We start from the raw sequence: 14161 nt of genomic DNA, 5'->3' as shown, positions 1-14161 counted from the left end.
CAAGTGACAAGGTTCCCTCCTACAAAAGTGAAGTACCCAGATGTAGAACGCCTGTCAGTTTTATCACCAACCCAATCTGCATCTGTGTATCCCCCAACTTCCAATTCATCCTTTTTCTCAAACAGTAATCCTTTACCTGGCGCCATCTTCAAATACCTCAAAATCCGAAAAACTGCAGCCATATGTTCTTCACTAGGACAATGCATAAACTGACTGACAACACTCACATCATAAGCAATATCAGGTCTAGTATGTGAAAGATAAATCAACCTTCCTACAAGACGTTGATACCTTCCTTTATCAGTTGGAATTTGATCAGGATAAATGGCAAGTCTGTGATTCATCTCAATGGTTGTCTCAATTGGACTGCAGTCCAACATCCCCGTTTCAGTAAGTAAGTCAAGAACATACTTCCTCTGTGACAGTGAAATTCTCTTCTTAGACCTCGCAACTTCAATACCCAGAAAATACTTCAGTTGCCCCAGATCCTTCATTTCAAACTCCTTTGACAGATACTTTTGTAACTCATTCATCTCTTTCGGATCATCCCCTGTAACAATCATGTCATCAACATACATAATAAGAGCTGTAATCTTACCATTCTTACGCTTGATAAACAAGGTATGGTTAGAATTGCTCTGTCTGTACCCAAAGGCTCTCATGGACTTTGAAAATCTCCCAAACCAGGCTCTTGGAGATTGCTTCAGGCCATACAAAGACTTCTTCAATTTACACACCTTGCCAACTTCACTTGGGTAATTCTTAACACCTGGGGGCACATCCATGTACACTTTTTCTTCCAAATTCCCATTAAGAAACGCATTCTTCACATCAAACTGGTGCAAGGGCTAATCTTTGTTTGCTGCAAGTGAGATTAGAATCCGAACAGTATTGATCTTTGCCACAGGTGCAAAAGTCTCCTCATAATCAATCCCATAACGTTGTGTGTATCATTTGGCAACCAACCTCGCCTTGTATCTATTAATAGTTCCATCTGCATTAAGCTTCACAGTAAATACCCAACGACACCCTACAGTCTTCTTTCCAACCGGCATAGGTACTAGTTCCCATGTTGCATTCTTTTGAAGAGCTTCCAATTCTTCATTCATCACCTTTGTCCATTTTGGATCCGTCAATGCATCCTGCACGTTACTAGGAATAGATACAATAGATAATTGATCAATAACAAGTGCATGTGACCCATAAATCCTATGGTTAGACATAAAATTAGCTATAGGGTATTTAGCTTTGGCTTTGATATCTGGTTCATATTGTTTCTTAGGAATTCCCTTGGTAACCCTTTGTGATTTCCTAGGTTCGACACTTTCTAACCCAGAAGATTCATTAAAGTTTAGGGGTACCTGAGGAGGATCATTCTGACCGGGATCTTCAGTTGGTGATGCAGAAGGGGGAATTTCTTGTGTGTGAGCTTCAGATACGTCTTGATTTTGATTCAAACTATCCAGAAAAGTCGTCTCTTCTGTCTCGGAATTCACAACATTCTGTTCGGCAGTTACATTTTCTGTTTCGGAATTCACAACACTCTGTTCGGCAGTCGCATTTTCTGTTTCGGAATTCGCAACACTTCGTTCGGCAGTCGCATTGTCTATTTCGGAATTCACAATGCTCTGTTCGGCAACTGCATTTTCTATTTCCAAATTTCTACCCTCAAATGTATCCTCCAAATTTTCCAAGTCTTCAAAGACATCAAAATCAATAATAGAACGAGGATTCCCTTCACAACCTCTCTCCCCCTGAAGGGAAGACTGAGAAGCTCCCCCTGAGTAATAAGGCTCGGATTCACGAAAATTCACAACACTCTGTTCGGCAGTCGCATTTTCTGTTTCGAAATTCGCAACACTTCGTTCGGCAGTCGCATTGTCTATTTCGGAATTCACAATGCTCTGTTCGGCAACTGCATTTTCTATTTCCAAATTTCTACCCTCAAATGTATCCTCCAAATTTTCCAAGTCTTCAAAGACATCAAAATCAATAATAGAACGAGGATTCTCTTCACAACCTCTCTCCCCCTGAAGGGAAGACTGAGAAGCTCCCCCTGAGTAATAAGGCTCGGATTCACGAAAAGCAACATCAAGAGAGACATGTAAAGTGCCAGTAAGGGGATCATAACATCGATAACCCTTCTGGAAGTCAGCATAACCAACAAAGATACACTTACGGGCACGGGGATCAAGCTTGATGCGTTGAGGCTTGGGAATATGAACATAGGCTGTGCACCCAAACACCCGGGGCTCCAAATTAGGCATAGAAGGGATGGTCAAAAATGTATGAAGCTTCTGATGAAGATTCTAAAACTCAATCACCCGGGAAGGAGTACGGTTGATAAGATATTCTGCAGATTTTACTGCTTCTCCCTAATAGGACCGAGGTACATTCATGCCAAATAAGGAAGCATGAACAACTTCCATCAACTGCCTGTTCTTCCGTTCTGCTAACCCATTCTGTTGAGGAGTATAAGAATTGGAGGTTTGATGACGAATTCCATGTGACCGGCAAAACTCAATCATAGGGCCATTCACAAACTCTGCACCATTGTCAGACTGAAACACTCTGATGGATTGTTGATACTGAGTTGCCACCATTTTGTGAAATTCGATAAACATTCCAAATACATCACTCTTATTCTTCAGTAATGACACCCATGTCATGCGAGTACAATCATCAATAAACGTTACAAAATACCGAGCTCCAGAAAGAGAATGAATCTTTGCAGGACCCCAGACATCAGAGTGAATTTTCATAAAAGGAACATGACTTTTATGAAGACTTGGTGAATATGAAATACGGTGGCTCTTGGCCAGTTCACAAATGTCACAATGGAAATCCAAATCACTGACAACCGAAAACAAATGAGGTTGCAGCTTCTTAAGATAACTAAAAGATAGATGACCTAAACGGCGATGCCATAACCATACTGCTTCCTTTGCATTCTCTACCCCATTAATCTGATTAGCTTGCCCCAAAAGATGCTTCTGGTTTTCTCCAGTCTCTGTCAGATCCAGGTAGTATAATTTTCCCCTTCTAACACCATAACCAAGAATCCGCCGAGTCAGAATGTCCTGAAACACACAGAAAGATGGATAGAAGGTCACAATACATGCAAGTGCTAAAATAATCTGACCAACAGATAGGAGATTATAAGCTAGTGAGGGAACAACTAGGACAGATTCAAGGGTTAAGGTATCAGATACAATAATAGAACCTTCTCCGGTGACCGGAGTTGGAGTACCATCAGCAGTAGAGACAATATTTTGAGAGGAACGTCTAAGGTTTTTCACAAGACTAGGGTCATTGGTCATATGATCAGATGCACCTGTATCAATTATCCATGTATTATTCAAAGTAGCCTTACCCTTCATACCTGACTGCGCTACATTAGCGGAGGCATTGTCGAGATGCTCTTCCTCTATAGTAGCAATAGCCGCCTTGCCCGGATTCTTTCGCGGTTTCCTGGTGAAGTCCCACCAATCAGGGTAGCCAATCACTTCATAGCACTGCTCCTTGGTATGACCTACTTCCCCACAGACAACACATTTTTTGTTTGCGTATGGGTTTGGTTTGTCATGAGGACGGCGTGGAGAAGGACCTGAAAAGCCTGGAGGAGGACTTGGTCGGCGTTGAACGGCCATAACAGAAGATTCGGTAGGTGCCGAACGCCCCATAGCTTGTTTCTCTGATTGCACCTTGCGAATATAAGCATAGCTCTGCTCCAAGGAGAATTTAGGCTCCTTGCGTAGGATTTCTCCACGCACCTGATCATACTCTGGGTCAAGTCCACTCAAAAACAAGTGAACACACATCCGGGACATTGCTGAAGTTTCTTGAACGACAGCTGCAACATTATCATGTTGAGAGGCCACCCTTTGATCAATCTCCTGGAACATTGCCACTAACTCATTGTAGTAGGTCGGAATAGGCCTTCCATTCTGCTTTGCTTCAAAACACTTTTTATTCAACTCAAAGATTCGGGTTTCATCAGAATCATCATAAAAGGTTTTCTCTACAGCTTCCCAAATATCTTTTGTAACGCCCCAAACTGCACCTCATCAGCTTGAGCACGTCACAGTGCCACGTGTCTCTAAGACATAAACTGAATGTTCAGTTTACATCCTAAAAACCCGCAAGGCATTTTAGTTAAATCGCTTTTCATAAATCGCGTAGCGGAAACGTTGAAATACTTTTCGAGGTGAAAACTTTTTAGAATCATTTATCGAACTTATTCATCTAAAGCGCTTCTAGATCTCCACTAGGGTAAATAAGAGTTGGTACACTCCGATACAAGACGAAATAAGGAATAACAAGTTCCAAATTAACGACTCCCAAGTGATAGAGTTCAGGACTAGACACGGAACCTGAATTCAGTTACTACTATTCACCGACACTATCTCCGCACACCCTGCTCCGTCCGTCAATCCCGTCACCAGTGCACAGTACCTGCATCCACACTGTTGTAGGGGTGAGCTTTCGTCCTCGCTGCTCATTGGGAAATCATCTCGACTAGGTTTGAAAACAATGTAATATTGCTTTGTGGCCACAGTATAAAAACATACTCAAAACCATGTCATTTAAAGAACTACAAACTTTAAAATATTTTTCAACTCGAAAACCGATGCATGATACTTAAATAAATACGGCGCCAAATCCAAGTATTACCTGATGGCCGGTCCCATAGACCCACTACACGACCTTACCTCAAATCAATTTATAACCGGGTAAGCGTAGCGAGAGCGTCCGCTACCTAGCTACACACACGGATCGGGTCGTCATTGCGATCGCGCACCGTCCGACCGGTGTAACTAACCCTCCGGAGGTTTTGGGGATCGAACCCAAGGAAGTCAGAGCCACCCTTCGCTCTCAAGCCATCACATCTCTCACGATTTGGTTAGTATGCATTGCATTTTAACATAACCAAACCACATAGACTTAACATGCATCATTTAATAAAAATCGTAATATAATAAACCCACTAATCGAGGAGAGTCCCGAATCCCCTACCTGAATTCCGATGCTTTTCTTCACGTACTCCGAGAGTCACGAACCTTCCGTTCCTCGGGTAACTGGAGTCCTAGATTCCGACATAAATAATATTAATAACTTTCCCTTAAGGAAATAAAGGCTCAATTTCGTCGATATATCGTCCGACCAATTTTCCCAGTTTGACCAATATTTACCAATAATTACTGATGAGCTTCTAATTTCCAATAAATATATGGAGTCTCTGTCCAAGCTTATAAATTAAGCTTAACCTTGTATTTGTATTTAATCGTGCTGCTCACTGCACATATATTAAATAGAACCAATCTCTACATTTAAACCACTTAATCCCAAGGATTGAACAATGTGGTACTTAACTCCTTTAAAGGCAACGTGACCTTTATAACATTTTTGTCACTACTTGCATAATTAGGATATCAATTCCACCTTACAAATAGAACTGGTTTGCAACTTTTGTCATTCTTGTAAATATGATGCAGCGTATTACCAATTGATCAAAACCATATCAATTGATCATTACATACTTACAGTAGCCTAATAATACTTCCACCAAAATATTCCCACGCCACACATAATCAAGCCCAACAATAATTGTCCAAAGTGATCTCCCACTTACCTTATAAATTCTTTATTTTAAACTCCTTCTTCCTGCTGCGTTGTTGGACCAAGCAACTGAACATTCTCTACTCTGTTTCCATGGAATAGAAATACCAATCATCATCACCAAACTTTAAAGTACTGAACTCATTCACTTTCGTAAAAGGATCTTACCTCTTTCTGTTTCCTTCTTTGTTTACCTTCATCGTCCAACGCTCTCCATCCTTCTCAATTCTGACTTAATGGAAAATCCTTATATTGCTTCTCAACCCAGTTAAGTTTCAGTTTCCCACCATCACCGTGTACAGTGAGCTCGTCGGTACCCGGAAACAACCAAAACATCAATTCATCAAAAGCCATCCAAAACTGAAAACTAAGTATACCAGTACGTAGAGCTCACCGAGAGGATCGATTTCCATACCACATGCAGCCCCGAAGATCGCCGGAAATTTCAGGAAACTTCGCCGGAAAACCCGAAGCTTTTGGGCTTCGATTCTCTCTCCTCGCTCCATGCATGGATGATCCGTAACCACAGGAGGAACCACGATGAGAAGACGCATCGGGCATGACCGGTGCACCGCTGTGAAGTCGCCGGACGAGGGAAGTTCCGATCGGGTTATCATCGCAGGTCAAGGGCTGGAGAAACGGGTCGAAATTTCTGATCGATTCTAGAACGATCTGGGACGCTGACTCGATCTAAGGGCTATTTATAGCCTGAGTTTCATTTCAGACGAACGGTGCTGATCAAGCGGTGGTCTTTTAACGGTCCAGATCAAGCCAGAGCATTTCTTTTTATTTAAAATGAATTTCCATAATTCCTAAACTTCGGAAATTCAAAATAAATAGTTCCGGTGTCGGATAAATTCCCCGAAAATTCTCACAGACTCGTAACATCGCGTACTTTATTATAGACTCCAAACTTTGGAGATTCCACCTTGTGAAAAATCCCCAATAATTATTCCCGAAGACCTTAATAATTACCGAGATCACCAAATTTATTCCAAACGATCTCACCTTATCTCGATAGATTCTTTTCCGGGGCTCACATCTTTCGCAGTAGGAAGACGAATATACCGGTTCATGAGAGAGGATTCCATGGAGTCAATTAGCCAACTTTTCACCTTTTCATTGTCCGTGGCCCAAGCTTCATACTCTGCAGAATTCATGGCGGGTTCAGCCTTTACTCCGATCAGATAACCAACCTTCCCTCACGCTCCAATGCGCATTCTCATAAGAGGAGCCCATATGGTGTAGTTGGATTCATTAAAGACAACACTTGTGGGGAAAGCAGAGTTATCTTGTTGGGTGGTGTAGTGGTGATGGATGATCGGTGAGGATGACACCATTGTCTTCTTGGGATTTGACTGTTCGCCTTCAATTGCAGGTCCGGCCATTGAGGAATTTGGGGTTTGTTTGTTTTTTTTTTTCAGGTTTGGTTTTTCTAGGGTTTCAAAAAAATTCAGGGATGGCTTGATTTTAATGGTGGTGGTACGCAACGGTTTGTGGTGTGCTTTGGGATTCAGGATTCAGGATTTAGGATTCAAAGGATGCAGGCAAGTTCAAAGGATTGAACCTGCTCTGATACCAAGTAGAAAAGAATACTTTGATTTTAGGGTTTTCAATAATATATTCTATTCATCCCACAAAGGGGTATATATACAAGGACAAGAGGAGTAGTCTAACCCTAATAAGAAATAATCATTCCTATAATTACATGATAACCTAAATAAATAAGAATCATAATTACATAAGATTTACAGCTATTCTACAGTTATCAAATTGTATAGCTAAATTTATCAAGTTGAATGTCTCTATGTTCAATAGTTAGAGGCACATATGTGCATGTACCTGAAAATAAAAAGGAAAAGACACATAAAAGCTTAACAAATAATTAAAATAAGGAAATGATTGTGGGAATATGCAAAAGGAAGTGAAATAAACCATACTGGTAATTTCGAATGCATCAGAGTTTACAAAAACTAAATAAAAAGCCAGCTCAATGTCTGTAGTAGAGACTCAAATCAATAACTTAACATATTAAATGCAACTAAAGCACATATAGAAGATTCGCAATGCAAATGCATAACACAACCTTTGTCAATTACAGATCATTATTTTGCCACTTAATTTCATGTGTAGTCATCTCACCAGCAACATGGACCATCGTCTTTATCATTTTACTTGCAGGTACAGAGGTTCTTAACCTGTGAAAATGAACTATTTCAATGTCGGTTTTTGGTGTACAGCCTTAAGATGTCTTCATTTTTTAACTGCTGAAGGTTATGTTTTATCATACCAATGAAAGTTGAGAAAGGAAGAGCTGTACTACAAAATCAAACAAAGGACAATCTTACTCTAAGTTGAAGAAGAAACTGACGATGGAAGACAAAATGAATAAGGAAAGCAAGCAGGTTGAAGAAGATTTTGATTCAGAGGAAGACTTTGATATGCTAGATATAGACGCATTAGATGGTTCTACCAATTGAAGAAGAACTGTGAGTATGATGGGAGGTGGGATATTTGAAGAGAAAAAGGAGAAGACGATGGAACACTTTGTTCAGAGGCTTTCCCAATTCTCAGGGCCATCTGATCATAAGAAAAAAAAAAAAAAACTTAAATAAACAAATTGTTGAAGCACAAACTGTAGAAGAAGTATTGGAGGTTACTGCTGAGACAATCATGGTTGTGGGGAAAGGCTTGAGTCCCTGACCCCTCTCTCCTTTCAACATTGCCACTGCTCTTCATCAAGTTGCTAAGAATATGGAGAAAGTTTCGATGCTAGAGACACGTAGGTTGGCTTTTGTTGATCATGATCTTTGAGCATAAAATGCAGACATGAAGGGCAAAAAATGCTAGAGAAAGGTTAGATCACTTTGTTGATCATGATCTTTCAGCGTGGTAGTTAATTAATTATGTTACCAAATTGTAGATTACTATTGCTGTTTGAGGAAATAAATGCATATACATGTACATTAGCCTAGATATCTTTAATAATTAGAGAATGTAATGCTCTATAATGATTACATAAAATGCAGACATGAATGACAAAAAATCATAGGGGCGGGCAGAAACCGAACCGGACATAAAAAACCGGCCGAACCGGCCCGGAAAAGAGGCTTGGGGACCGAACCTGATGAAACAAGACTGCAAAAAAAAAAAAAAGGACCGGACCGGATCACAGGAATATAACGGTTCGGGACCGGGTTTAGCTTCAGAATCGACCGGAAATAACCAGACCGGACCGCATATTTAATATTTATTAAAATTATTATTATTTTAATTAATCTAGTATTATTTAAATATTTTTAAATGGGTGTCGAATTTTAATTGGTGGAAATTAGGTTACACTACTCCCTGGCTAGTCCTTGCTGCACTGGATTACTCTCAATGAGAGAAACCTAGCTGACTTAGTCAGCCTCTCATTTCAACAGCGCCTCATCTCTCCCAAGTCCCAACCCTCATCTATCTCGACTCACACACACAGCTAACCTGAATCCGAGTGTTCGATCCGCACCCACCCCATCCCAACCTGAATCCCAAGTCGAAGCAAGTGAATCCCGGCGATCGACAAACCCCAACACTTTGGTGTCAAAATTGTTTGGAATCAAAGCCATCAAAGGAAGTTGGTGCTCTTCCTTTTGATCTTTTCTTTCATGATATTTTTCTTTGTGTTGGTCTTCCTTTTGATCTTTTCTTCTCTTGCCCATTATAGTACGTCTTCTTCCTTCGTCTACTGCGTTTTCTCAGCTGATCGACAACGCCAAGGCTATTCTCAGCTCTTATCTCATCTGTAGATGGAATCGGTATGGAAAGCATCAGCTCTCATCTCATCTCATCACTTTTGGAGTTCGATTTTGAATTGATTTTGAGTTTGATTTTGGGTTCAGCTTGTTTGGGAGCATCAGTTTCGGATTGATATGCGTTTGGGTTCGATTTTGGGTTCAACTTGTTTCGATTTGATGAGAAAGTTTCGATCTTGCTTCTTCAGTTCGATTTTGGGTTCAGCACTTCAGCTTGTTTAGAACTGATCTCTCCTTTCTTACTTGCTTGCTTCTTCAGTTCTTCTAATGAGCATGAGAGCATCAGTTTGATTTTGAAATAAGCATGACTAGTTTGGTTTTGTTATTAGTGCTACTGATTGTTTGAGAATTGTGGTTTGATTACTTTTGTTATTAGTGCTACTGATTGTTTCGAATTGTGGTCTGAAAGAATTTTTGAGCTGCTCTCTTGTTTCCATTTGTATCTTATTCTTTACTGATTTGATTTTTTCTTACTTTCTTATCAGGGAAGTGGAGCATCGCAAACTCTCAATGCGACACCAACTGGGTCAAGCACCAGAACAACACCAACTGCTATAAGTGAAGCTGCTGCACCGCTTATGCTTCCTCCCCCACCACCTTCTGCAGCTGTTGCTCTAATTAGTGAAGCTGAGTATGTGAAGAGGAAGAACCAGTCTGTAGCATGGGACCATTTTGAGAAGATGTAGAATCTAGATGGTACTCCGTTGGCGAAACCAAGGGCTAAGTGCAAGTACTGTCCCACCACGTATGCTTGCGACTCAAGATCAAATGGGACGATATCCATGAGGACTCGTATGCTTTACCAATGCAAGAAGTGTCCGACATACCAACCGGCTAAGAAGCAAAAGTTTCTTTCCTTTGATTCTGCTGATAGTGGTGGTAAGTTAGTTGCTAGGGGTTGGGACCCAGATGAATGTAGAAGAGCATGTGCTAAAATGATTATGAGGGATGAGCTGCCATTTAGTCATGTAGAGGGGCAGGGTTTTATTGATTTTATGAAAATTGCATTACCAAGGTTTGATCCTCCCTCTCGGAGGACAATTGGTAGAGATATTAGGGATATCTACCAATTTGAGAAGGAAAAGATTCGAGAGTTTTTAGCTAGGAACAATTTGAGGGTTTCTCTTACCACCGATACCTGGACCTCTGTCCAGAATATCAATTACCTTGTCTTGACAGCTCATTTCATAGATGAGACTTGGGCACTACACAAGAGAATAATAAACTTCACTGTTATTCCGAATCACAAGGGTAAGACAATAGGAAAATTGGTGGAGTCATGCTTAATTAATTGGGGTATTGGGAGCGTTTTCAGCATTGTAGTTGACAATGCATCGAGTAATCAGGTTGCAATAGTGTATATGAAGGAGAAGATTAGGAATTGGAAGCAGTTAGTGTTAGGTGGGAGTTTTCTGCATGTTAGGTGTTGCTGCCATGTTTTGAATCTTATTGTGAGGGATGGGATGGAGGAGCTTGATTCCTCCATCGATGCAATTAGGAACGCTGTTAAGTTTATTAGGAGTTCACCTACAAGGCTCGAGAAATTTAGGAAGTGTGCATCTAGAGAGAAGGTTGAACACAAGGGTGGTATTGTGCCTTTAGATGTGTGCACAAGGTGGAACTCCACCTATTTCATGTTAGACATAGCTGTGAAGTATAGGCAGGCCTTCGTGAGGTTGGAAGATGAGGACCAACAGTATGAAAACTACTTTCAGGAAAGGGTTGGGGGAGGAAGAAGGGTCGGGCCGCCTAGAAATGAGGATTGGGAGAAGGCTGCTAGGTTGGTGAAATTTCTCAAGATTTTTTATGATGCAACTTTGGCATTTAGCGGCACTAAAGTGGTAACTGCAAACCAACCTGTTGTGTGGATGTGTACCATCATTGAAGAATTGGAAAAATGCAGCCAAAGTGTTGATCATTTTATGGTTAACATCGGGGCATCAATGAAGAAAAAATTCGACAAATATTGGTTGAAGTTGGAGGACTTGAACCCTATTTTGCTACTTGATGTGGTATTAGATCCAAGATACAAGACATTGTATCTTGAGTTCTTTTTTCCTTTGCTACAGCAAGACATGGGCTTGGTCTCAGAGATGATAGATGATGTTAAGGGTCAATTGATGCAGCTTTATCATGAGTATGCTAATTCTGACCCTGTGGCTGCACAAGCGTCATTTGAAGCTACATAGCCACCTACTCAATCAATTTCTAATGCCGGAGAAGAGGATAGTCATGCTGCATCAATGAACAAGTTCTTGAGGCTTAGGAAGCAAAAAGATGTGGTTGAGATAAGGAATGAAGTCGACAAGTACTTGCTTGAAGCTACCGAAGACCCTGCCAATACAAAATTTCAAGTGTTAGATTGGTGGAAAGAGAATTCTCCTAGGTTTCCAGTTTTGTCTAAAATTGCAAAGGATGTGTTTGCTATTCCAGCTTCAACGGTGTTGAATAAGGAAAAAAGTCACATTCAAATTTTAAAGGAAAAGATAAAGCTTTACTGCAATCAAAATGTGTGGCATTCAAATTGGAGATTGATGAGGTTTGTTACAAACTTAGTCAAAGAAAGAGGAAGTACCAGACTTGCCAAAGCAAAATTGGGTCAAAAGTGTGTATATATATATATATATATATATATATATATATAGAAGAAGAAGATAGAGTCAAACTGCAGGTGTCTCACGTTTTGTTTGAAATACAAGTCCAAGAGATAGTGCAGTCAAACCTTCTCATTCAAATCCACTTAGTTATCAGCAAAACAAGTGGATAATTGTTGGAAAAAGGAGGCCTGCATGCAAATTAACGTTCAAGATGTTCTCAGTCATGATAAGATCAAAGCCAAGTAGTTATTATCAATTCAAATCTCAGCAGTTTTATGGGGATGCACCGAACACCTACAAACTTGGTCAAACTGATTTGAATATCAAATCATTCCAAATTCAAACTAGAGTCATCCCCAACTCTACCTCATCCATTACTCTCCTATAAAAAGAGGCAGCAGAGAGGCAACGGGGGGAGGAGCAGAAAAGGTTAGAGAGTAGAAGCAGAAAAGGACTGGGGAGCAGCAAAACAAAAAGAGAGGCAACGAAGAGAAGAAAAGAGAGAGAGAGAGAGAGAGAGTGTGTAGAGGCGAAAAACGCAGGAGCAGAGAAAGAAGAGGAAGGGAAGAAGAGAAGAATAATTCTAAGCTAAGAAGAGACCACAAGAAGCTACAGACATAGAGCAGTGGGTATAATTTCTTCTATATGCTGTCAATTATCATTTTCACTCAAGTGTTCTCTTTGTTCTACATTATATGATTACAGAAAGCTAAATAGGTGATCCTGTAAGACTATGAGCACTCCAAACAAGAAGTTGATGGCCTATCCTCTCTCCAAAAGTCCCTCGTTGCTTCATCCTCACAAATCCCACCGACGGCTTCCGAGCAAGACACAAAGTCGACATCAAGCCCTCATTCACAGCCGTGGTGTCACTCCATGCTGCACTTGCTTTCGATGCCTATACTGCGGTGCGTCCTGCGTATAGGTGGCGGAAGCAATCTTCAAGTTCAAGGGGGTTCACCATACTTGTTTTGGATGCCTGTATCGCGGTGCGTCATGCATATGGGTAGCAAAAATGAGTATGTCAGGTGAATGCCTGGTGGCTGCCATTTCACGACAAGTACGGTCCTGCAAAGTTCCCGAGTTCACAACAGTGGGGAAGCTGCTCCAGAAGGATCCTCGTATAGTGTTTCAACGCCATGTTGTTGCTTCCACCTGCATCAACGGAGTCACCAAAGTCATGTTCGGGAAACCAAAGTGGCTCACAAGTTAGACTGCAGCAGCAAATGGAAGAAAGAGGGGAGTTGCCTCACAAGATGGCTGCAGAGGTGTTCAACGGATACAACACGATGGAATAACCCAGCTTGTATGAAGGATTGAACATGTCCATTCAATCCCACAAAGTACAACAATTCGATGAGCAAATCTTCATGATCAGTCGACTACGTTTAAGCTTCAACAAAGTCAGCAGAAGCATGATTGGCTCCTCCCTAGTTTGATTCGGATTACAGTCTAGAAGAAAATAAAACAAGAGGAAGCCAAGAAGAAGACAAAGAAGCATATGACAAAGCCGCCATCCTAATTAAGTCCATTCACCCACAGCTTTCACAAATGCATGGCAATGATCATAAAGCACCTTGACTAGCAACGTGACACACCTCCACCAAAACCAAGGGTTGGATTAAGCATTGAAGTCTCATATTAATTAAAGAAGTTTCGGAAGACTACACACCATACTCTGGGCAGCGAACAAATTTCAAGCTATTAGGAGTACGAAGTTTGTGCAGAGCTATCGTCTTTTCAGCTCTCCTTCCATGTCGAGTGCACAGTACAGAGACATGATTTCCTTCTCCAAATCAAAGTCAGAACCTGCTGTCGAAACCGTCAAAGAAACTTAAGACATGCTAATCAAGCTTTGGTTACAAGAATTTGGGCCCGGGTGTTAAAAGTACGAAGCCCAACCTAAAAGTTGACATCTCTCTCCACAAAAGCTTGTCTTCAAATTGTGGGCCTCATCTGAAGAAGTCAATTGGGCAAGCCCAAGTGTGAGGCTCGGCACGACAGGGTGCCCAAATCAAATCGGTGGATACTCTGCCAAATTGGATGTCCACACCAGAATATTTTTTTTTTTTGAGGGATTCAAAATATGTACACATCCATCAAACCCAAAGTCGGTACAAAACCGAAACCTATGAACTACAATGGTTTGAT

At 41.0% G+C, this 14161-nt stretch overlaps 1 long non-coding RNA gene across 3 annotated transcripts; it reads right to left on the bottom strand.

Moving 5' to 3' along the window:
• Positions 1–4237: 4237 nt before the first annotated feature.
• Positions 4238–6469, bottom strand: LOC133733381 (uncharacterized). 3 transcript variants are annotated; one of them, XR_009857668.1, is made up of 4 exons: positions 5788–6469; positions 5633–5704; positions 4675–5086; positions 4238–4466 (listed from the first exon to the last, which is right to left on the bottom strand). It is a non-coding gene; the product is annotated as an uncharacterized LOC133733381 (long non-coding RNA). The 3 variants fall into 3 exon arrangements; XR_009857667.1 differs by having other exon boundaries at positions 5017–5086; positions 5788–6333; XR_009857666.1 differs by having other exon boundaries at positions 4238–5086; positions 5788–6315.
• Between the last annotated feature and the right edge of the window lie 7692 nt (positions 6470–14161).

This window comes from Rosa rugosa, chromosome 2 (genome assembly GCF_958449725.1).
Source record: "Rosa rugosa chromosome 2, drRosRugo1.1, whole genome shotgun sequence".
NCBI classification, from domain to species: domain Eukaryota; kingdom Viridiplantae; phylum Streptophyta; class Magnoliopsida; order Rosales; family Rosaceae; genus Rosa; species Rosa rugosa.
Note: the sequence above shows the minus strand (reverse complement) of the source record. Positions and strands in the feature narration are given on the sequence as shown.